General features: G+C 39.2%; 1 protein-coding gene across 1 annotated transcript in view; it reads left to right on the top strand.

Moving 5' to 3' along the window:
* The window catches only part of LOC135712351 (diacylglycerol kinase eta), a 445427-nt gene that overhangs the window by 302320 nt on the left and 119853 nt on the right, over positions 1-23254 (top strand). The gene's annotated exons all lie outside the window — the stretch shown is intronic.

Consider the following 23254-nt stretch of genomic DNA (forward strand, 5'->3'; position numbering starts at 1 on the left):
ATTAAAACTTGATATGCGAACTACTTTAGGAGCATAGGATTTATGTCAGTTTTATCACACTCTAGACGTGATTGTTAAAAATGAAAACATAAAACCTCCTCCAGGTCAGAAAGTTTTAACAGCCTTCTAATGACTACCATAAAACTATATTACAACCGCATAAATCGCTCCTGAAGAAGTTGATAAAACATGATACGCAAAACATTTTGACAACTTTGAAGGTTTTAAGTTGGGGTTTTTGGATGATAGTTAATATTGAGAAATATTTTATTGTGGTTTTATTCTTTCGATGTTTGATGTGAAATCATGATCCTTGTCAGTTGGTTATAATGGCTGATATTATTGTACATTGAAAATAAGACGACTTTAAAATCAATCTGTATATGCTTCACAGCATGCCGTGCAATATTTATGGTGATTATTATACCAAATAGGAGCATAAATTTAGTGCGCCATATGAATACTAAAATATAGGGATATTTTTAATTTGTCTGCATTAGCACCATGCATTAAAGAGTCATTCAAAGATTATCTATTTAGTACAAAACTGTTACTACTGTTGAGCAATAACCAGTCACATATTATTTAATTATACATAGATGTATGAAAGTGTTTTATTGCCTATCAATTAAAGCGTAATTATTCATACTGTGTGAAATTTGTTCATACGGCGACATTTTTTTTCGTTATAACTTGCTACTCCTTAAAAATACCTCAATATAACATATTCTCCTAGATTGGAATTCTATAGCATAACATAAACCTAATGGTTGTATCTTAGCATTTCGTAGTCCAAATTGAGAGCGTTAAGTTATATTTAAGCTATATAACTAGCTTGCTATTTTTATTCGGTACAGCGAATCAAAACAAAACAAAAACCATGACCACCTGTCAAAAAGTCAACATTCCAAGCGATCCTCCTATTTTTGCTTGTAATCAAGATGTAAGAAATGCTTATTGGATCCACTAAAAGCTTTTTCAATACAAGGTTTAAAGCCGTGATGTCAATACTGGCCATCTCCAAACGGATTTAGTGAAACTGTCGGCGTTGCTTTAAGAAGGGTTCGTGGATCTTTCGGAAGTGTATCGGAAAGCCGCTTGTTCAATATTTTTAAGAGCTCCTTCACCGCACTGTGCCTTATGTAGGGATCGTATAACTGTAGTTCCTCCAGGAGTTTCATATTGTCGATCGTCTCATCTTCATCGTGTTCAGAAGCACTGAAGGGGTTTTCATTTCATATATCTGAATAGATTTGTTTTTTATAATGACAAAAAATTTCAGAGTATTTTTTGTTGTAGCAGTATATTTCTTATCTGTGAATCTTAGGCCTCTGATAAAGATGATAGTTGTAATGAAGCTTTAATGAAGGTCTAAGACTGCTTCAAGTTTTATATCGGTCATAAAAAGTGTACCATAAAACATAATTGTATGTTTTGTTTTGGTTTTATTCTTCAGTTATAAGTTTCGGAGGCGAACCAGCCTAAGGCTGAAAGCCTCCTAAATAAAGCTAAATTAATTAATTAATTCAGTTATAAGTAGTGATGCAGAACCACCTTACAGCTACCGTTAAAACTATGAAGTCTGAGTTTTAATTTAGTAGTCATAAAACAGTTTTATAGACGACTTGACGGCCTGATTTTATGACAAGCATACAAAACCGTAATACAACCACAGGCTGGAAGGGATGCTATGATAAAACAATGATAAAATAAGAATAAATCTTCCAAGCATTTAGATTGTTACTTGGGATCCGACGGTCAGTTCACTTTGACCTACTTTTTACTAGTTTTTCTTCTTTGCTCCTTCTAATGTTGTCAAAAACTGAGGAGCAATACCACCCAACAGCGGTAGTAACGTGTGGAAACTCAACGTTGAATATAATCATGTTTACTAACTTTTGGGTACAACTAACTTACTGGAAAATTCCATACGAAGTGAATGAAAACTACTTTGACCCGCTTTACCTACTTTTGCGTTCCTGCACTATAGTGCCGAGATGAGCGAAAAGAACATACTTTTGGGTACTTTTCATCGTATCGTGTAGTGTTGAAAATCGAAAATCTTTGACAGTGGTTTGTTTACACTTCAATAGAGAGCAATTGGTGCAAGTTTGATCAAAGAAGTCGATCGCGTTCAGAAATAACGTCAAATGGAACTCGAAAGAAGAATAATATTGTGCGCAAACACCTGGAAAATCCAGAGTGGTCCGGTTCGAAGCTGGTTAAAGGGCTGAATATGCCGAAAACAACAGTTTGCCGAGTGCTCAAAACCTACAAGGAAATCCTGAGTGTGAAAGGGAATCAGCTGACCTACGAAAAAACTGGAACCAGGGCTCGTCAGCTGCGCAACAAGGTGTTGAGGTGCGTTAAAACCAACCCCGGTATTTCGATCCAAGATGTGGCCAGAAGGTACAACGCCAGCTTCCAAACGGTGCGGAACATCCTTGCCAGGGAAGGATACAAGTCGTATAAAGCCAGTAAACATCCGAACCGGCACATGAAGCAGAATTCCGTGGCCAAAAAGCGTGCAAGCCTCTTGCACGACCGTGTTTTGACGAAACACAAGGGCTGCACTTTGATCGATGACGAAACATACGTCAAACTCGATTTTAAGCAGCTTCCCGGTCAAAAGTTTGACATCGTGACTGGACGTGAGGATGTGCCGGAACGATTCAAGTTCGTATTTGTCGACAAGTTCGCGAAGAAGCCCATGATTTGGCAAGCGATTTGCAGTTGTGGCCTGAAAACGGAACCATTTTTCACATCCCCGACGATGACATCCCACATTTACATCGAAGAATGCCTGAAAAAGCGTGTATTGGCGTTCATCCGCTAGCATAGGGGCAAAGTCATCTTTTGGTCCGAGTTGGCCAGCTGCCACTACTCCAAGGTGGTTCTGGAGTGGTATGCTGCCAACATGATCGAAGTTGTCCCCAAGCTAATGAATCCTCCGAATTGCCTGTAATTTCAACCAATCGAAAAATACTGGACAATTTCAAAGCAGCGACTTCGACGAAGCGGCGGGAAAGCCAAGGACGTTCAGAAAATGCGGGCAAAATGGAAGAAATGTGCTGATTCCGTGTCCGTTTTCACTGTGTGGATGCCGATGGGCTCCATCAAGAGGAAGGTTTGAGATTTCGTACGAACTGGAGGAATGTAACTGGAGAAGTTTTAATAAACATACTGTAAAGCAACCATTAATGGACTTTTTAAACTTATTGAATCACGAATTACTGGTATTTTTGTGCGTATCAATTTACTTTTAGTCAGCCTTTACCCCATTAGGCATCTTCAACTTGTGCACTTTGGAGCTGACAGCATCGCACGAGACGCGTTCCTGTGGTGGTTCCGAGTATATATTATTGTAACATGCTGTCGTTTCAATACACCGCACTGCCCCCGCTGTTTCGACTAGAGCAACTTATTTTAAACTACTGACACTGAGATTATGGCGCTTATTTTGTTGGCTCCTAAACTAGTCCATTCTTTAATATAATCCTACTGACGGACCCGTCGATAGCCAGTCGCACCACAAAAACACATATGGGTATGTCACAATTGAAGCACACCACAGTGGAAATCCCGAGTCATAGTTCAAACATTTATCCCAAATCAAAATGAAGCACATATAAGATTAGTTACAATATCATGTACAAAAATGGTGTTTAACATTGTTCCCTGAGTAATACCTCAATGAAAACAACAATGAAAGCTTGTCACGCAAATAGAAGGAGCACTGTTGGGCACTTTCTGAAATATTTCAATAGTATAATTCCCTTGCAAACCCAAATAAATCTATCTGCGTAAAAATAAATAAATTAAGAGTGATTTGCGGCAAAACCCGCCAGTATCGCACTCAACGCCAGTGTCTATACGTAAGCGTACTACGACGCGGCTCTCAATCAAAGGAGTAACAAGTGTTATACTATCACTACTAGACTAGATCTTTGGTTCTCTCATACAGTGGTTTATCAGAGAGGGGAAGCTTAGTAATCCCCATTGCCTGCCCATGGCGCCATTCTATCGCGGCATGAGCCACCATCGCCGGCCATAAACCTACCGTCTCCAACACTCTAATAATAAATTATGCATGAAATTATGCCCGCCCACCAACAGCAAGGATATATCATTTATTCTTGAATCATATTTAGAGACGATCCACACATTAATATCGCGCTCTAATGGGAGGGGAAGTTAAGAAATCACTGACAAGTAATGAATATGATAGAAAAAATATGACAAACCATGGGAGGACATTCTTTTCCCTATGTTTTGGTTTGACGTAATTATTGGAAGCCTTACATTATGTTCAGACTAAGACAGGATTGGCCTATTCTAAACATAGAAGTCATCTCCATTCCACTCAATCCATGGCTGCATATCGCCAATCAGGTTATTTGCAGAGATATAGCAGATCGAATTCTTGCCGGTCAATCCTTAATCGCATAGTATTAAGACATTTAAATGATCTTTATTTATTGTATTTGTTTGGTTTACATGTATGGATTATCAAGTGACGGATGCGTCTTTTCAATTTTAGTATATTTGAAATTTTAATTATTATTTACAGTTCCTAGTCCTATCACGCCTGTTATTAGAGTATGACCACCTTGGTGGGATTGGTTTTATTTTTGAATTTAAAAAGGAGACTACTTATAAATACTATTAACAACTAAAATTAACCTGTAACTACTATATACACCTAACCTACTTTATACAAATTACTTATTAAAGCATGTTCTGATGTATTGCATTTCTGCATAAACCTAGTCTTAATGTCATCAGTTTTGAAATCTAATTTTGGAATGTTCGCCTCTTGGTGGAGGTCTGAAATTCTTGTGTCAAAGGGCGATCAAGGATCATCCTAAGCACTCTGTTCTGAGCAACCTGGATTTTGTTCCTGTCAGTCTGAGCACATGTTTGCTACACCGGAGCTGTAGGTGCTATGATTTGTTTGTAGACAGCCAGTTTGTTCACCCTTGAGAGGCGGGATCTGCGGCAAATCAGCGGATACAGACACCTAACCAAGACAGAACACTTGACTACTGTTTTCTCTACATGCGAACGGAAGAGGAGCTTTTCATCGAACAACATCCCGAGATAGGTTACTTCGGCGGACCACTCAACCCTTGTTCCATCTATGATTACAGTACAAGAGGGAGCTGGTTTTAGTTTGGGAGATTGCCGATGGAGGAACATAATTGTTTGGGTTTTGGAAGCATTGATTTTGATTTTCCACGTGGTGGCATAATTAGCAAACGCGTCAAGGCATCGTTGGAGCTTGTTTGTTATTTCGCGAGGCATCCTTCCTTTGACGGCTATTGCGGTATCATCTGCGAACAGGAAAACCACGCAACCGTCTCCAAGGGGAGGAATGTCGAAAGTGTAAATGCTGTAAAGCAAGGGGCCCAGCAGACTTTCTTGCGGAACTCCTGCTGGGATGGAAAACGTGTTTGAAAGGCAGCCATTCAACGATACCTTAAACGACCTTTGATGAAGGTAGTTCCGGATGATTTTAACAAGATGCAAAGGAAAGTTAAAGTTAAAAAGCTTGTATACAAGCCCATTGTGCCAGACATTGTCAAACGCTTTCTCAACGTCATGGCTGTGGACTTGGATACAGCCTTGTTACTTCGGATGTTATTCATCACCCGTACTAGCTGATGATTTGTGGAGTGCCCCTTCCTGAACCCAAACTTTTCTGGTAGGAGAATGTTGTGCTCCTCGACAAACTTGAGCAAACGATTGAGAATGATTTCTCTAACAATTTGCTCAGCGCTGAAAGGAGGCTTATTGGTCTGTAGCTTGAAGCTAGCGTTGGGTCCTTCCGGGGTTTGCGGATAGGTATGATTTTCGCTGTCTTCCAGATACTTGGAAAGTAGTGCAGTTCCAAGCATCTGTTGAAGACAGCAGTCAGCAGAGAGTGAACCTTCATGCTGAGATTTTTCAACAATAGGTTGAATATTCCGTCGAACCCGGGGGCCTTCATGTTTTTGGTGCATTTCAGCGCTGAGCAAATCTATTCCACTGTGATTCTATCCTCCGGAGGGATAGCACAAGGGAAGGAATCAAGGTTGAGTACGCATTGCTCAACCTGAACCGAGCGGACTTTGGATGTTGAAACCAAGCAAGTGCAATTTGGCAATATGCTCACCAAACGCATTTGCTTTCTCCTGAGGGGTGATTATGAGCCGATCGTCATTATCCACCTAAACATGCCCACAAGCAGTCTTTTGAACTATTTTTTTCAAATTGTTGAAACTATAATGTCAAATATGGAACCAGAAGTAAAACTGCATATTTATGGCGACTTCAATCAACGAAACGCAGACTTTATTACAGACATTGAAAATGAATAATTTTTACTCCCGGTCGTAGGTGAAGACGAAGCATTACAATTATTATTCGACAAAATATCTTATTTTGGTCTTAATCAAATAAACCATGTAAAAAATCAACAAAACTCATATTTAGACCTTTTATTTACAAATTGTACTGAAGACTTCTGTGTGGATACATCATTAGCACCTTTATGGAAAAATGAAGTGTTTCACACAGCAATTGAATACTCAATCTTCGTACAAAATTCTTCTTCCTCCAGCGACTGGGAATACGAGGAAGTGCCGGAATACCATAAAGCAAATTACGAAGAAGCCAAACGTGGACTATGTACAATAAATTGGCAAAATTTAATAAGTATTGAAGGAAATGTCGATACTGAAGTAGAAAAATTTCACTTAATTCTACAAAACCTAATCTTAGAAACTGTACCATCAAAAAAAAGAAGGCGAACACAAAACAATAAACTACCCGCATGGTTCAATCCACAACTGAAAAATTTGAAGAATAAAAAACAGAAAGCTCATAAACTATACAAAAAAGAAAAAACTGAAACCAATTTGCGAAACTATCACAACTTATGCAATCAATTAAATACAGCCACCAACTCTGCATATGAGGACTATAACCGCAAAGTCGAAAATGAAGTCAAATCATGTCCTAAGAACTTTTTTAATTATGTAAACACGAAATTAAAAAGCAGCAATTTTCCTTCGCGAATGAATTTGGATGCAAATGTAGGCGAGAATTCTTCTGAAATTTGCAGTCTCTTTGCAAATTTCTTCCAAGAAGTATACACCACATTTTCCGAAGAAGATCGTGACCGCGATTTCTTTGCATTCATTCCTGAAATTTCTAAAAACATCTCTGTCAACCAACTTTCTCAACATGAAGTCCTCAATGCACTAAAAAACTTAAACGCGTCGAAAGGGTCTGGACCTGACGGCATCGCACCCATATTTTTGAAAAACCTTTCTGAAGAACTCGCATTTCCTCTAGAGCGTCTTTTCAACATGTCTCTGAAAAATGGAAAATTCCCTGAAATTTGGAAATCATCTTATTTGGTACCTATTTTCAAATCAGGTGCAAAATCAGACATTCGAAATTATCGTGGAATTGCTATTATTTCTTGCATTCCAAAACTTTTTGAATCAATCGTAAACGGCAATATTTTTCAGCAGGTGAAAAATCTAATTACAAGTAAACAGCACGGCTTTTTAAAGGTCGCTTAACTACCTCTAATCTTCTAGAATATGTATATTTCATTATTAAAGCGTTAGACAGTGGCAAGCACGTTGAAGCGCTATACACCGACTTCAGTAAAGCATTTTACCGCATCGACATACCATTATTAAATCTCAAATTGCAGAAAATAGGAATGGAGCCTGGACTTTTGAATTGGCTTCAGTCATACCTAACACATCGTAAACAAATAGTTCGCTTTCAAAATAAACTTTCAGAACCAATTTCAGTCACCTCTGGGGTACCCCAGGGTTCTCATTTAGGCCCACTTCTTTTTATTTTGTACATAAACGACATTTCCTACATACTTAAAAAAATAAAATTGCTTGTATATGCAGACGACATGAAGCTCTTTATGGAAATAAGTAATTCTAGCGATGCAGAAGAATTCCAGAATGAAATCAATATATTCCACACCTGGTGTAGTAAAAGTCTACATAAACTGAACGTAAAAAAATGTACTGCAATAGCATTTAGCAGAAAAATTGAAACACCGCATATTGAAATATCATTAGGCAACCAAATTGTAGAAAAAAGCAAAATTGTAAGAGATCTAGGTGTAATCCTAGACTCCAAACTAACTTTTTTAGAACATTATAATACTATCATTAGTAAAGCAAACAGAATGCTAGGCTTCATCAAAAGGTTCAGTCATAATTTCGAAGACCCATACACTATTAAGCTTTTATATACCACATATGTAAGGCCAATTCTGGAATACTGCCACCTAGTATGGAATCCATACATTTCCATACACGAAGAACGCATAGAATCTGTCCAAAAACAATTCCTTTTATATGCTTTACGTAAATTGAATTGGACTGCATTTCCATTACCATCTATATGAAGCGCGCTGCATGCTCATCAATATACAAACACTTAAGGAGCGCCGCCAATTTGCAATGCTTTTCTTCATCAACGACATTATTTCAATGCGCATAGATTCGGCAGAAATTCTCGCACAATTAAATTTTTACACACCTTGTCGATATCTTAGAACACGGAATTTATTTTCAGAAACATCGTACAGAACAAGCTATGCAAAAAATAGCCCAATCAATCGAATGATGCGCCTATATAATTTGCATTGCGGAACTATTGACATCACTATGTCCAAGCAGCAAATACAAGCTAAGCTAAAACAGAATAGAATTAATGCATAGTATGTAAGTAAACATTGTAATAATCATTGTATGTAGTCTACACTGGCTTGACGAAATGGAAATAAATAAATATTTTCATCTTTGAGTGGGGGAATGGGTTTGGGGTGCGTCTTTAGGACCTTGGCAACCTTCCAGAATGATCTGGAGCGGTCGTCCAGATTCTGGATGAGCCGCCCGAAACTTTCGTTCCGGAGTGAGACCATTCTGGAAGCAATCTCCTTGTTCAGATCGGCCATTTCACGTTTCCACGCTAGTTCTCCGGTTCTTTGGAACTGGCGTCTACGAACATGTCTGAGTCGAATCAATAGTTGGGTGTTGGAATCAATGGCAATAAACTTACCCCTCACAGGAACTCGTCGGACGCACGCCTCGTCAGCCACGGTTATAGCTTGATGGAGTCCCTCCAACGCTCGGTCAATGTCCTCCACGGAGTCAAGAGGCGGGTTGTCGATGATGTACCTGTCTACCACGCGTCCAAACTGGGCCCAGTTTACGCGATGATAGTCCTTGCGCAGGCTTGGAGCAGGAGCTACGTTGTATCCCAGTTTAGCCACCACCGGTTGATGGTCGGAGCTGAGTTCGTTCATGGCTACCGGTTTGTAAGAAACAGGTCTAGCGTCGATGGGTTGCCTGCCGGTGAGATGAATGTTGGCTCGTCCGAAAACCAAACGGAGTACAGCCCATGCTGCGAATGGTCGAACAACAGACGACCGTTCTGGTTCTGCTGGTAGTTCCGCCAGGCCTCATGGCAAGCATTCAGATCTCCTCCAACAGGAACCGGTACGGGTGATGGTGGACAGGTCTTTCTTGAATTTAGCCGCTAGGTCCGCTGCTGGCGGCACACTGTCGAGGGCAGTAGATGGCGATGAACTGGACGTATCCAGTCGCCGACTCCACCTCCACACCAAGGGCCTCGATGATAGAGGTACGGATATGGGACAGACTGCGGTATTTTATTTCTTTTCTGACGATGATCGCAACATCCCCCCTGGACCTGGTACGATCAAACCGAATGATGTTGTGGCCCGGTAACCAGCAACTGTCGCCGGACTTGAGGTGGGTCTCGGTGAGGAGGCCCACGTCGATGGTGTAGTCAAACAAAGCGTTTCGGCAATATGTATTTTTAAACTCATTAGTACTATTTTTACACAGGCCGTTTTCAAAAAGTAGTCGTGATTCAATATGAAAAACTGAGAGCACAAAATGGCGCCTTTACTAAAAAGGAACAACTGTGCAAAGTTTCAGCGTAATTGGAAATGGTCGGTCAGGATCGATTTGCGAACCTTCGTGGAATGCCTCATTTGGGTTTTTGCCCTTGCGGCGCGCCATCGATGCCTTTGTTTTGATTCATTTTGCTTATGCTGTTTTTTGGGCCTGTGGCGCGAGACCACCCCGGTATGCAATTTTAGTCAGCAAAACATGTATTGGGTTTCTATATTGCTACGTTCATACCGCCCATGCCTGGCTATCTCTTACTTGCGTGTTAAATGGTATGTTTCGGAAATTGCATCGATGGCTGTGCTGGATAATTAATTACATGGGAAGATGCATAGCACACCTATGATTATCTTAACTAAATGAAAGTAAATTTGGATGATTGTTTTGTATCACATACAATGATAGAAAAGTAATAGTTTGTATCGCTTAGCTCGGTTTGTTTACATTTGTTACTTAGGACCTTTTGAAAAGTGACGCGAGAATTCAGATACCAGGTATTTATTGCGGGGTAAAGAATATTGTATATATTCGTCTCATATTTTTTGCAGAAGAAAAGCCCTTCAAATTCATGAAATAGATTCAAAGATCCCTGTGCGCTGTCAGAAGACCAAAGGAATGCACATCACCATTTTCACCCGGGGGCCAAAACAACATTCTTAATACCATGTTCTACAAGCTCTGGCAGACGACAAGAAAGAATGCGCGTTCTGTGTCGCTCAAAGTAAAAGCAACAGAAGAAAAATGATTGCTCCTCCTATTGCTCCAAGTCCCCTCCCCGGAACACAACAAATATGCATCCACGAAAAGAGTCGCTGAAGAAGGAAAAATGTAAAAAATGTACCTGTCATGCCAACAGAAGAAGCAAAACGGGCTGGCAAAGGAAGGGATGTTTATCAGCGCTCCATTCATCCCTAATGGAAAAAAAAAGTTTCGGTCTAAGTCCTCCAGTAGTGAGAAAGGGAAAGAACGTATGTTGGGGTGAAAGAAAAACCCTTTCGGGAGGCCGAATATGGAAATGTTCATATCCTGTCGTTCATCACTGCCAGCACTCCTACCCCGTACATGGAAATGCTACCATCCAAAACATTGTGATAGGTTGACGCGATCATTTTTTTCATGAACGTTCAACAAATGCTGCTTGCTTAATATTTTGGGCGGGAGCCAGACGTGAGGCTCAGTCTTGTCAACTATACACAACGCTCTGTGAGAGCAAACATTCTTTTGCAGATAGAATATAATAAATGGTTCATAAAAAATGGAAAATTCTAAGTGTTTTTATGTTACTTCATACGCGAAGTTTGTGATTTTCAGAGTTGGTTGGAAAAGCTATCGATGAAGCTTTAGTGTGATAATTTATTAGCTAGAAGATTGGTTTTAGAAGAGGGTTGGTAAATAGTTCCGTTAGAGTACGGTAGTATGAAAATTGAATAGAAGCTGAAAATGAGCGATGGGCCATTCATGCGACAGTGCAAGTCAAACGCGCACTCTTTGCCTAACTAGGGATTCCTAGTAGGAAACAACGAATTCAAGATTAGGAATCACATAGATGAAGATTAACTAACTCATTTTTTCCTTGTTTCAAGAGCATCCTCGGTGGACAAAGCCGAGCCTTGTCACTGTCAACAAGGCATACAAAGTAACAAGGACTAAGAAGTGTTCCTTGGATTGCTGAAAAATCCTGTTTCCCTAGTTTGAAGTAGTCAGGACTAGGAATCGGTGGTAGATCTTACATCCCGTAACGTACCACGAAAAGGTGATCTACACACGTTAAGTTATTTAAAATACGGCCCTGATCTATTTTCAGTTCTCCTGACAATTGATTCGTTTACAAAAAAAAAACTTACAAACTAGTTGCAAGTTTTTTTTTACTCTTTGTTTGTTCCATATTCAAAATAAGTTTCATTTCATTTTAACCTAGGTGCTCCAGTTACTACAGTAACTTACTAGCCTTAATTGTTATGATATACACTACCCGTCATAAGTGGTGACTCGCGTGGAAAAGTATTGCAACACTCGTTTGAATATTGCATCACCCCCAAAAAAGTTTAGCATCACCCATGGATAAGTTTATATTTTCACTAAAATTTGAACAAATTCACTGTATCACTGTTAAATTATTATAGTAAATAGTCAGAACGCCAGAGTTAGACTATGAAAGTGTTGCAGAAAGTGATGGCTCACGGTAGAGAAGTTAGATATCACTATGGATAGTACTGAATAATTTCGAGCTAAAAATTATTTAAAATTTATTGATCTAGTAGATAAGTTTGAAATCACTATGAAAAATAGTAAACCATTAAATATATATTACCCGCCATAAGAATAATATCGCTTCACTGAGAATCACACCTGAATCTCTTGAAATCGTAGCGATTCTATACACAAAAGTTTGGTATGATTTGAATTTGAAGTGAATCAGAACTGAAAAGTTTGAAATCACTTGAATTTGATGTGAATCAGAGCTGAAAAGTTTGGAATCACTTGGATTTGATGTGAATCAGAGTGGAAAGCTTTAAATCGCTTGAAATCGATGTAAATCAGGACAAAAAAAAGTAAAGTATCACTTGAATTTCGACTGTTTACATTGTAAATTATTTTCTATCGGTGTCTGCACATTTCTCAAATTTTCCTGATAATTATGCAGTGTGTTTTCCTTGATTTGTTTTCCGTGCTGAGCACCAGCGCTACCAACATCAGGGAGACGGCTCCTGCAACTGGACCCATCAACTCAAAGTACCGGGGACCAACGAGCTTACTTTCCTTCCAAAGGAAGCTAGATCAGAGATGCTATGCTTCAGAATATACCGCCGGTGCTGACTGGGATTGAACCTAAGCCTGCGGGGGTGAGAGACAATCACGCTTAACACTTCACCACCGAAGCCATTTTCTGAAGTGAGTTCTAACATATCAGATGCAAATAAATTAATATTCTTAAAAATTAAAACATAACAAAACGTGAGCGGTTCGCGCTTGAGTTTGAGATCACACATCTGTTCGTTCAAAAGTGTTTCCACTTTGATTGAATCTACTTTTGTTTATCTTTTGCTTGCCTGTTGTGGCATTAGTTTTTAAAATTTCTGTGTGGCAGAAAGCTCCATGAATCATTATTTTGTCATTCATGGTTTGATATTCAGGGTGCGTAAAAACTCCTGTTGAAAAATTAGTACCACTCATAGCACATCGGCTTTATCGAATATTAGTTTCTGCTCAACAGGCTTAATCATGGGTGCGAGAGCTGATAGAGGACTCATGACTCGTTCCAATATTGTTGCGTTACATTTTAAAGGGTTTTCAACACGCCACATCTCGCGTACCATGAACGTCAGTCAGCCGACTGTAGTGCGGGCAATTCAACGTCACAAGCAAACAGGAAACCACTCCAGCAGAGGTCGTTCGGGAAGGCCTGTTGATTCCGTTGGCCGGCAACATGTACGTAAAATGCAAAAACGTCCTATTTTGAAGAACCGTAAATCAATACAAAAGTTGAGAAGGATTCCTACGGAGAAACGTTCAGGTGTCGTAACGTTGCACAAGGCTGGATTATCAACTAGAAAGATGGCGGCACAGCTAAACCGTACTCAATGCAGCGTTTTCCGAATTATTAAACTATTTAAGGAAACGGAACCAGTTTTCAATCGCCCGTACAACAGGTAAAAATATTCTTCGAAGCAGTGTTTTTGCTTCTGTTTTATTTCCAAATCTGCATATTGCTACTTTCCATAGTTTGAACCGGCAAAGACGTACTGCAACAATCCAGAAGCTTGGGAATGCAGTAATAACTCCTTCCCGGATGAGGACAGCAACATGGAAGAGGTTAGACAATCATAAGCGAGCGCAGATATTGCAGATGGCTGCAATGGGTCAATCCATGCACCGAATCGCTGCTGTGACGATGATTGATGCATCAACAGCATCTAGAATCATTCGCAGCGATGTTGACAAAACATCAACAGTTCACCTCGGCAGACCTCGGAAACAAGGAACTGGATCAAATCCATTAAAATGCACCTCTTCGATGACTCGAAGTTCGTTCGGCTCAAGGCGAAAGGAGTCAAGCATTGAACAGCGTGCAGCGTGCATGGCCCTGTATAATGAAGGACTTTCGACACGGCTTGTTGCTAAGAGACTGTGCGTGAGACTGTGCATGAGAACCGAAAGCGATGTGGAAGGTCACGCATTACAACCAGAAGAGAGGACAAATATGTCACCATTTTCAGAGAAGAACACGGACAGCCCCTGATATCCGTGAAGAGTTGAATAGTATGAGAAGCACACCACTATTCGTTCCGACAATGCGACGACGACTCCTTGAAGTAGGGTTGAAAGGCCGTATTGCTGCTAAAAAACCTCTGCTTCGAGAAGTCAATATTATGAAAAGACTGCAATGGGCCAAAGATCACTAGAGCTGGGATACAAACCAGTGGGCGAGAGTACTATTTACAGACGAGTCCAAATTCGACCTATTCGGCAATAAACGGTGAGTGTTTGTTCGCCGTCTTGTCGGTGAAAGAATGAACCCTAGTTGCATAGTACCTACCGTAAACACGGAGGAGGATCGGTGTTAGTTTGGGGTTCATTTGCAAGAAGGTGTTGGGGATTTAATTCGAATCAGCAGAATTCTCAATATAGAAGCATACCTCAACATACTACAGCAAAATGCAATTCCAAGCGGAAAACGGCTTGTTGGACGGGGCTTTATCCTTCAACAAGATAATGACCCCAAACACTCGTCAAAGCTCTGTCGCGGATTTATAAACGAAGAGGAACAAAAGGGAGAATTGGTCAACATGGTTTGGCCAGCACAATCGCCTGATCTAAATCCCATCGAGTTGCTCTGGGATGAGCTGGATCGGGCCACTCGAAAAATTATACCTCAAAATCATGAACATCTATGGGAATGCCTACAGCGGTGTTGGCAACAAATAGATGATGATGCTATAAGAAAATTGATCGAGCGGATGCCCAGGGTGTGCAAGGCGGTGATAAATGTGAATGGAGTATATTTCGAGGAATCTAAAATCTGATTTGTTAAAATAAAAATGGTTTAAACGATCCTAGAGTAAATTTAAGCTGTACAAAAAACTTATATTCTGATTGAATCCGAAATAATTTTTAACTTTTTTAAAATTATTTAGCATTTCGGTATTTCCTAATTTTCTGAAGTGAAGTGGCTTCAAGACTTCTAAAAGTGATTTGAAAGTATCCTGAAGAGTTTTTATTTATTTCGCTTATTCACTTCCAAATCAGTACTTCCCAAAGAAATCTCCATTTTACATATTGGTTTTAAAATCAATATATTTCACCATGATTCTTTACTTCTCCCGAGTCATTCAGTGTTTTTCAAATATTTCATCATCGAATTTCATACATTTCTGAAGTGATTCTGTACACAACAAATTGAATTTAAAATTTCCTCAACTGATCCAGTTCATAAAAAAGAAACTGGGAAATTGGGAAATTGGGCTCTTATACACACCGATTTAAGTGATTCCAAACTTTTCAGGTCTGATTCACATCCAATTCAAGTGATTTCAAACTTTTCAGGTCTGATTCACATCAAATTCATGTAATTCTAAACTTTTCAGGTCTGATTTACATCAAATTCAAGTGATTTAAAACTGTTCAGCTCTGATTCACATCCAATTCAAGTCATTTCAAACCTGTTTAGGTCTGATTCACATCAAATTCAAGTGATTTCAAACTTTTCAGGTCTCATTCACATCCAATTCAAGTAATTTCAAACTTTTCAGCTCTGGTTCACATCAAATTCAAATGATTTCAAACTTTTCAGCTCTGATTCACTTCAAATTCAAATCATACCAAACTTTTGTGTATAGAATCGCAACGACTTCACGAGATTCTAAAATTTTCAGGTCTGATTCTCCGTGGAGCGATATTATTCTTATGCCGGGTAAAATATATTTAATGATTTACTATTTTTCATAGTGATTTCAAACTTCCCAAGTAACATTGCAAGTTTTATCAAGGATTTAAAGCGTTCTACAAGTCCAATTCATCGTCTACAGAACCCTCATAAAACCAAAATTGTTACTTGGGTTATCTACTAAGGATCAATAAATTTGAAATGATTTCTAGCTCGAAATTATTCAGTACTATCCATAATGATATCTAACTTCTCTACCGTGAGCCATCACTTTCTGCAAAACTTTCCTAGTCTAATTAAGAGCTTTCTGAATGTTTACCACAATAATTTAACAGTGATACAGTGAATTTGTTCAAATTTTAGTGAAAATATAAACTTTTCTTGGGTGATGCTAAACTTTTTCAGGTGATGCAATATTCAAATGAGTGTTGCAATACTTTTCCACGCGAGTCGTCACTTATGACGGGTAGTGTATATCTAATTGTTCTTACATTGTTCCTGCCTTGGCAATTCAGTATTTTAAACAGGTTTTTTAGGCCTGCATGCCAGCATCACAATTTATATCTTAAAACTAAAAACTAAAACTAAATCTTACCTTTGTGTAAAGGGAATTAATCGTTGCAATTGAGGATTGCAACGATTATTGCCAGAAATTATTAATTATTTTGTTGGACATTTGTTCTAAAGTCTCAACATTCGAAATTCTATGTACTTCGGTAGTACTGTACGAGGGAGGAAACTTAAAAATCGTCTTCAGAACTTTGTTCTGAATCCTTTGGAGTGCTTTTTTCCTGGTAGTGCAACAACTGGACCATATTGGCACAGCGTAAAGCATGGTCGGTCTAAAAACTTGTTTAAATATTATAAGTTTATTCGTCAGGCAAAGTTTCGATTTCCTGTTTATAAGAGGATACAAACATTTTATTTATTTGTTACATTTGGCTTGATCTTTAAAAGTTAATTTTTGGTCAAGTATTAATCCAAGATATTTCACTTGGTTTGACCAGGAAATTGGAACTCCGTTCATAGTGACTATGTGACTACTACTAGGTTTCAAAAACGAAGCTCTAGGCTTATGTGGAAATATTATAAGTTGTGTTTTGGAAGCGTTGGGAGAATTCTTCCATTTTTGTAAATAAGAACAGAAAATATCTAAACTTTTCTGCAGTCTGCTGCAAATAACACGAAGACTTCTTCCTTTAGCGGAAATGCCTGTGTCATCAGCGAACAAAGATTTGTGGCAACCCTGAGGCAAATCAGGGAGGTCCGAAGTGAAAATGTTATACAATATAGGCCCAAGAATGCTACTCTGATGAACTCCTGCTCTAACAGGTAATCGATTAGATTTGGAATTTTGATAATTTACCTGCAGAGTTCTGTCAGTTAAATAATTTTGAACTAATTTCATAATATAAAGAGGAAAACTAAACTTTTTCAATTTAGCAATCAAACCTTCATGCCAAACGCTGTCGAATGCTTTTTCTTTATCTAGAAGAGCAACTCCAGTTGAGTGGCCTTCAGATTTGTTTGAACGAATTAAATTGGTAACTCTTAAGAGTTGATGAGTAGTTGAATGCCCATGGCGAAATCCAAACTGCTCATCTGCAAAAATTGAGTTCGTATTGATGTGAAGCATCATTCTATTTAAAATTATCTTTTCAAAAAGTTTACTTATTGAAGAAAGCAAACTTATTGGACGGTAGCTAGAAGCTTCACCTGGATTTTTATCCGGCTTCAAAATTGGAACAACTTTTTCATTTTTCCATTTATCAGGAAAGTATGCCAAATGGAAACATCTGTTAAATAATTTTACCAAGATGTACTCTGGGAGTTTTTTTTTTTTATGAGGATATAGAAAATTCCATCATCACCTGGAGCTTTCATATTATGAAACTTTTTAGTTATAGATCTTACTTCGTCCAAATCAGTCCCCCATGTATCATCAAAAATATTTTCCCGAGAGAAAATTTTCAGATAATCCCGAGCAACCTGATTCTCAATAGGACTAGTAAGACTCAAACTGAAATTATGGGAACTCTCGAATTGCTTAGCAAGTTTCTGAGCTTTTTACAAATTTGTGATCAAAATTTTACCACCTCCTTTAAGCGCTGGAATAGGCTTTTGAGGTTTTTTTTTTAATTTTTGTAAGTACCCAAAAGGGTACATTGAACTCGGGTCTATCTAAGAAACATTATTTTCAAAAGTTTTGTTACTCAGGGCAGAGAATCGCTTTTTAATTTGTTTTTGCAAATCACACCAGATACCTTTCATGGCAGGATCGCGTGTTCTTTGGTATTGTCTCCTACGGACATTTTTAAGACGGATCAAGAGCTAAAGATCGTCGTCTATTATAATTGAATTGAATTTAACCTCGCATTTTGGTACTGAGGCAGCTCTTGCTTCAACTATAGAAGTAGTCAGAGAATGAAGAGCATAATTAATTTCATCTTTGGTTTGCAAAGGAATGTTTGGATCGAAGTTATATTCCATAAATGTTCGACATTGCTCCCAATCAGCTCTATGGTAATTGAAAGTAGAGCTGTTGGGATTAAAAATTATTTCTTGGGATATTTCAAAAGCTACTGGAAGGTGATCAGAACCGAAGTCAGCATGGGTAAGCAATTGGCTACAAAGTCGAGGGATTTCTTGCAGAAGAAAATCATGTTGGGCTGTTTGGATATTAAATAGTGTAATAACCTGCAGAACAATCATCAAACAGAATATTACCATTGGAATTGCTTTGAGCATTATTCCATGAGCGGTGTTTTGCATTAAAATCACCAATAATGAAGAATTTAGACCTATGACGGGTAAGTTTCTGAAGGTCACCCTTGAGAAAATTATGTTGCTGGCCTACGCATTGGAATGGCAAATAGGCAGCTATAAACGTAAGTTGTCCAGATTTTTTTTCAACAGAAACTCCCAAAGTTTCAAAAACTTTGGTTTCAAATGAAGAAAGAATTTTATGTTTGATTCATCTATGAACAATGATGGCAACGCCGCAACAGACTACATTAAGACGATCATTTCTATAAATGAAATAATTTGCGTCCTTCTTAACCTTATGGTCAGGTTTAAGGAACGTTTCAGTTATAACGGCAATATGCACGTTATGAACTCTCAAAAAGTTAAATAGCTCGTCTTCATTATCTTTAAAAGATCGAGCATTTCAATTTATAATATTTAATGCTTTATAATCCATTACTGAATTTTAAAGTCGTGACAATATTGTTTGCAAATTTTACTCCAGTTTGAATGGCATCAAACATGGAGCTAGATTTAAGCATATCAGAAATCATGTCAATTAAGGATTTCTGTAAAAATTCCATTTTAGGGGCAGTAATGCTTCCTAAGTCAAAATTGTCAAAATTTCCATTAGAATTACGTTGGTTAGTATTTTGATTTCTACCAGCTGCAATAGCAGCATAGGTAGCTCCATTAACTCGCTGAACATTGTTAGCAGTGAGGGGAGTTGGTATAGATGAAACATTTGAAGCATTTGTACCTACGGGTACGAATGTAGAATTTAATCCTCGCTGACCGTTGTTAACAACAGAGTAATTTGTACCTGGATTTGTGGTTTTCACCACAATTTGATCATTTAAATTTCTTAGGATCTTGATTCACAGGACAGTCGTCTTTTGCGTGAGAGGAATCACCACAATTCATTATTTTCCTTTTGATTACTTGGAGTGGCACAACTCCAAGTAATTTTGCCAGTTCATCTTTGATCTGATCCAGGAATTCACCACTGGGAGTCGTTTCATGACAACCTTGAACACACGTTCAGTTTTTGTGTCGTAAGTAAAAAATCTGTGCTGCTTCTCAGTAAGATACTTAAGAAGACATTTAAATCCGTCCAAGGTTTCAGACAATACACGGCATTCACCCCGACGTCCAATTTGTAGTGAAAACTTAACTTTCACGAAATTCAAAAGTTCCATGCGAAGAGCATGGAAATCGGAAGTGGTTATCACAATAGGGGGAATCTTTTCCTTCTTGGAATTAAGCCGGGAAAGTTTCCTAGAATTTTTCTTGGATGATGGATCATTTTCATCATCCGTGAGCAAATCAAATTGATTACTCAAATTAATTTCATCACGAGTTTGCCCCTTTCTTTTGCGTTTAGGCGCCATGGCGGCAGTACATTTTTATCCAGATTACATTTTATAATCGACTTCCAAGCAGAGTACTATAAGAATCTGAAGGATCGAAGAGGAATTTTCCAAATCGATATCCAAGAAGGATTACCTCGGGTAGGGTCCAAACAAGGATCGAAGAGGAATAACAGTTGAAAAATGTAGAAATTTTACAGGTTGAGCTCTGAGAAGTGCTGTTTAAATTTGTTGTAGCTTTAGGTAGTAGTTACACTTCCTTCAGCAAAATTTTTGTGAGATTTATGTTAATACACAGACCAACATACATAGCACTATACATATGTTTGATTTCAATGCATCGTCTATGAAACACTATCGCCATCTGTTGACAATCAAGCTCAAGTGAGCCTTGCTCTAATAAAATGGTTATGGTTATTTTCCTTAACGACGTGTTCCGGGTATAAGCTGAACCATTTGTGGAATACTTCAATAATTTGGGTTATCATTAGCTATATTTTATTGGGGTATGTCAACATGCCCATCAGCGAATGGTTTCAATAAGATATTTAATGCTCTCCAAAGTATTCTGAAATTCAGATCTTCCTTTTTTTCTTGATTTGTTTTCCGTCGATTTAGTTTTCCGTTTCCAATACTACCTATGCCAGGGAGGCAGCTCCAACACCTGGACCCTACTTATCAATCCACCAACTCATGAACCGGGGACCAACGACTTTAATTCCCTTCCGAAGGAAGGCGACTGGGATTGAACCCAGGCCTTTCCCAACAAACAATTCACAGTCACAAATAAGCATACACATTGAATAAATGCTGTATAACAGTGTACATTGCTGAATAAAACAGGATGTCGAATTATGTGCTGAAAAAAGCTCATTGAGATCTAAAGGTGCGCCTTTATTCCGCCGTTTGCTCTGATATGACTAATTTACTTATTAAAAGCTTTATAAACGTTGACTGTCTTCCTGATTCAGAACCAGAAGTTTGATCTAATAACAATAATTTGCACACACATTTACGCTTTAATTCGACTGTTCAATTGATTTAATAAAATGCTTTATTAGACGTCTTATAAATGTTTTTTAGCTTCATTATTAGATTCCATTGTATTGCTTTACAATAATGCTGTAAAAAGGTGAATACAGTCAGCATAATAGCTCTTATACAGCCATGCGTCCATGTTTTAATTTTTTGCTTTGTAAATGCTTTACAAACGGCGTATTCATTCATTATTCCACAGCACTGCTTCAGGCTAACAACAAAACGAAATTGGTAGCATAGTGGTTACCGTTTCCGCTTTCCAAGTAGAAGGTCGCGAGTTCAATCCCAATCTAAAATAATAGCCCAGCATCCTTTCCATCGAAATTAGAGAGATGGAGAGGTAACATTGGTCTCACGTAAAATAACTATTGATGATTTAATCATTCTCACATCTCCTTGAATTAGCTAGAGTTACGGCAGGGAGTGCTGATATTTAGGTATACAGATTCAAGCTTTTATAACTTATTTAGCTGCCCATATGATGTATTCTAGGATAGCTCAGATGGCAAGGCAAGCGACTGGTGATCGGAAGGTCATGGTTCGAATCCCATATAACGACATGTGTTGCTTTTGCAACAAGAAACAATTTTTCCGAAACTTTAACACGTTTATTGTTACCGTGGAAACGGTTAAAATTTTCCTGAAGAACATTATAAGTTAAATTAGCACAAATTATTTATAATAAATTCAAGCAAACTTACGTTTGTGCAGCTTCTTATTCGCTACCCGGGTCGTAATGGTATGCGCAACGCTATCGTATAACCTGTAAGTTATCCTCGTATAACCTGTAAGTTATCCTAAACCTAAGTTTCGTTTTTAGTTTTAGTTATTATCTTATTTTAAGTTCAATATATTTCTCTACCTTTCACTACATTTACATAAGACAGTAGGTTAAGATAGTATAAGGAATTTAACTATATTTTAAGTAATTAGAAAACATTTTCCACCTCACTCGATGATGACTTGTACCTTTTTTTTTGACGTTTCTTCCTCCATTCACGGATTGATTGACGGCTCCTCCTGTCCGTTGGTGACCGCAGCCAGCTTCACTCCACTCATGATGACTGATGCAGCGTTGCTGCATAAATAAGGTGAACCAGTAGGTGCGGCGTCGCACGAGGGGCGTTCGCAACAGTCCCCTCCAGTGGTTGGACCCTGGTCCGACCCACTTCCATTTGCACCTACGTCCAATAACAGCTAACTTGGTTGCAGGTCTCTCGTACATTCTCGCGGCAGTCTGGACAACCGCCGACCGAACTTGTCCATCTGCGAAGGTCTTCACCGACACCACTCGTCCTTTGGGCCAGCAGTTCCTCGGTAAGCTGGGATCGGTCACGACGACAATTGCACCAACCGCAATCGGCCTTGCTGGGTAGAACCATTTTGTGCGGCGCGTAATTGTTGGCAGGTATTCGGTCACCCAACGTTTCCAAAACTGGTTCGCCAATGCCTGTGATGCCTTCCATGACCGTTGTAACATCAACGGGCATTCGTCATACGGCACCAGTGGCTTCGATCCGTCCGACGAACCCAGGAGGAAGTGGTTGGGGGTAAGCGCCGGCGATGAATAATCGTCCACGGGAACGTGGGTCAATGGTCGACTGTTGATGACGTTCTCTATCTCGATCAAGTAGCTTCGGAGTACTTCTTCCGTCGGTACTCGTTTCGGTTTGATTTGGGACAGAAATTTCTTCACGGATTGAATGAGCCGCTCCCAACAGCCACCCATATGTGGCGATGCAGGAGGGTTGAAGTGCCACGTTGTTCTTGTCGTGACAAATTCCGCCATAAGTCTGTTCTGATCCAACGCCGCTACCGCCTCTTTAAGTTCCTTATCCGCACCCACAAAGTTCGTCCCACGATCGCTTATGATTTCCACAGGAGTTCATCGTCGAGCAAAGCAGTTCCGCAGAGCTAGGATGCATGAGCTGGTGTTTAACGAGGCAGCCAATTCGAGGTGTATCGCTCGAACCGTAAGACATGTTACGATGACACCCCAGCGCTTCTCGTGATGACGTCCTACAACGACGAAGAACGGTCCGAAGAAGTCCACGCCCACGTACGAGAACGGGCGCACGAAGGCTGCCATCCTTGCCTTCGGTAACGAAGCCATCATCGGGGGTGCTGGTGCAGCGCGTTGTATCTCGCATAATTGACAATTTCGACGCACTCGATCGTAGACCCTGCGAACTCGTGGGATGTGGAATCCTTTGCGCACTTCGTTCACACAGGTTTCGTGGCACTGATGATGATTT

This window comes from Ochlerotatus camptorhynchus, unplaced genomic scaffold (assembly GCF_037179485.1).
Source record: "Ochlerotatus camptorhynchus isolate MF236.1 unplaced genomic scaffold, CSIRO-AGI_Acam_v1.1 ptg000472l, whole genome shotgun sequence".
Taxonomy (NCBI): Eukaryota; Metazoa; Arthropoda; class Insecta; order Diptera; family Culicidae; genus Ochlerotatus; species Ochlerotatus camptorhynchus.